The sequence below is a fragment of the Schistocerca nitens genome, chromosome 6 (assembly GCF_023898315.1).
Source record: "Schistocerca nitens isolate TAMUIC-IGC-003100 chromosome 6, iqSchNite1.1, whole genome shotgun sequence".
NCBI lineage: Eukaryota > Metazoa > Arthropoda > Insecta > Orthoptera > Acrididae > Schistocerca > Schistocerca nitens.
Window position 1 is genome coordinate 591875666 of NC_064619.1, and position 3293 is coordinate 591878958.

The following is a 3293-nucleotide window of genomic DNA, read 5'->3' on the forward strand; positions in this document are numbered from 1 at the left end:
GCAGATGTCCTGTGAAACAAATTTTCTTGTTGTGGTTATGACGCACTCAGATGAGCATTTCACACTGTCATTAGATATTAACTATATTCTCAATTTCGAGTATGGGCAACCATCAGCTGTAGAATAGAATGACAACAGTGAAAATCTGTGCCAGATCGGGACTCGAACCCTGATATCCCGCTTATGGTGAGCGGTCGCCTTACCATTTGGCTATCCGTGCACGACTGACAGCCAGATCCAAACTTCCATTTGTCGTCAACCACGCGTCTACGCCTTGTACTCGTACATCCGTTACGTATATTCCCGCACAGGTAAGACATTTTACTTGAAACTTGCTTTCCCGGTGTCGGCGGATAAATACTATAGTGCAATGCCTGTGTCGTTTCGAATTACCATGCAAAGTTCCTCTGGACAGTGGTAATCTTGCCACTCAAGGCACCTTCTACAAGCGGTTCCAGTTGTGCTGTCAACAACACTGAAAGTTCAGTATTGTTGACGACCCAACTAAAACCGCTTACAACATGTGCATTTAGCAGGAAGACGACCATTGACTATTAGCTGGCAAAAATCAGTTTCTCAGTGTGAAATGTTCATATGATACGGTCGTGCAAATGTAGATGAGTCTTTAATTTTCGTTCCTGATCGGGTTCACTCCTTCCGAGGACATACCCTAGTCATCAGGCCATTTACATGACATTTTCGACGTATATGATTCAGTGTCATGTGGCTAATGCTACTTTATAGTAGTATACCTCATCGAAACCCCTTCAGAACAGTAAGATAAAACAATGACTGTGTCCCATGTTTCCTGCGTTAATGCAATTGGTGTTACAGCCTAAAAAAATCCTATGACCTATTTGTGAACTACTGTATCAATGTCATTTCTATCCTGGAAACTAGCTTCGTGTCTACTTCGTTTTGACGGTAGCGCCCACAACCCTGATACTAATATACTATGGTGTAGCTTACATAAACGGCTGCGAAAATAAATATATAAATAACCAATAACGGCTGACGTGGAATACCCAAATATACTTTTCTAATTTTTAAGTAATTAATATTTATGTACAAATCGCAAATTTCTGGATTGTACCAATATGGTGTCACTGCGACTACATCTTTATAACAAACTCGCAACGTTAAAACAAAAATATTGGTGCAGTTCGGAGTTATTGAGATTCACAAAAACCTAGTTAATGACGGTTTAAGGTCTACAGTTCTAGATGAGCTGTGAAACGTACATGTTAACAGTGAGTGAGAAAATTATCAAAAGGTGGGCTGTTCAAAGTTATTGAATAATAACTTTGGGTTTATAGCTCAACTGGAGGTTTACAGACAAAATATAGAACGAAGGAGTAAAGAGTTGGAGAAGACCGAACGGTGTGGATACAAAATGGTAACATACTAAAAGAAGAGAGCAGAGAGAGAGAGAGAGAGTCTGGTAAGGAAAAAAGAGAAAAAGGAGGACAGTGAGGAGAAAGAAATGTAGTGTGGGAGGGGAGAAAGACATAGGGAGGGAAGACACAGAACTGTTAAGAAACAAAGAGAGAAAGAAACTCATTAAGCAATTCTCCGCAATAGTCTACTAGTATGCTTCCGTTTTTGTGTTAAAAAATAAAATCACTATTTCAATAACTGAGTGCTGATGAATGCTAAGTGCTCTTCAAGCCTAACAGATATTTTAAAATTACAAACAGAAGATTTCTTCGTTCCATTAGCTTTACACAGATCCCTCTTTATAACAGAAGCTAATTGTGTTATTTCATTTAAATACCACATCCTGCCAGGATGCTACATTTTCCAGCGGAAGTATCAGTGACTTACACAATATTTTTAGCAGCTTGTCAGTGAATACCTCATGTGTAGAAGTCTTTTGTTTTATGGACAGTTGATCTGTTATCTTACATTAATGTCGCTCATAGACGTTGCAATTAATATCACACGCTACAATTAAGTCATCGACAGTAAATATACAAGTGTGATAATGTTGTTGGGGCTAGAACCAAGATCTTGTGTCAGTGTGGGTAACTTATGTGAGATGAACCCTCATGGCAACCAGTCTTTATTGCAGAAAGCATCTTTAGTGAACGGAGTTAAAAAAATGCGTCTTTCGCTTGCAAGTAAGCTCAAGACTAAATCAAAGCAACAACAGAATCATAATTATTACCTTCTGAAACTATGTCAGAACGTTGCTTCATGTATTCATTCATGCTATAAAATAGAGTTATTATACCCATTTGTAATGTTATTAATGACCATTATACTGTGCGTTGACCAAACTGTATAGCTTATTGTGAACCACATTCTTTCTGGAGTTTCAACATTCATTTGATACATATTTTGGGGCTCTGTGAATTATTCTACAAAACCAGTACTGCAGCAGTTTTTACCGCTAATTTTAATTTAAATTTCATGTTTGGAATTAATTGACTATCTATCATAGAGATTGTTAATAACTGCAGTAACAACATGTGTTTAATAACAAATTTGAAAGTTCTGTAAAATACAGATATGGAACTTTCTATGCTACTTGTGGGAGAAGACTCTAAAGAATACAGAAAAATGCAAAAACAGGTCCTATAACTTCTTTTCATTAGTCCCATTCACTGCATTTCATTTACCCAACAGCAGTATAGTAAACATTTTTGTGGAAATTTTAACTGTCCAGCTCCTATCACGTATTTGAATCTCCAAACTAAAAAGAAAGTGAGATGATGTTCTTGATATTACACGTTATGTTAATAATGTATTATGACCTTTAAAACTGTCATTTAATTAATTACCATTATTATCACACCGACAGCAGTAACTCATCTTCCTACTGCCCTACAAAATAACTGAGAGGACCAGTAGTTATTCTACTGCCGTATTGTCACTACAACACATGTAATAACAGTGTTTTGTGCACAGAAGGTATTGTTGTGAAACGAACGAGTCTTCCTGCGTTAGTGGTTGGTGACTAATAACCAAAAAACAGCGACAGTGTATTTGTATGGAACAGTATAGAAGGGTGGTGACTCAAAGACTTATTATTTTAAGCTTGGGTCAAACAGCGAAGTAAACGATAAAACAAGGCATTTGGTGTTCCGATAGCTGTTTTTAATGAAAACTAAAACTGTTTTTCCCTTAAGTGTTTACATCAAATATTCAACCTGATTTCCAACGATTAAATGTTTGTAACGAAAACATTTTGTGGTGTCTGTGTACAGGTAAATGTAATACCACTCGGTGTTTCCAAAAACATAAGCTATCATCATTAGGAAGTTGTATACCGTCATAAACAGTTCATAAAA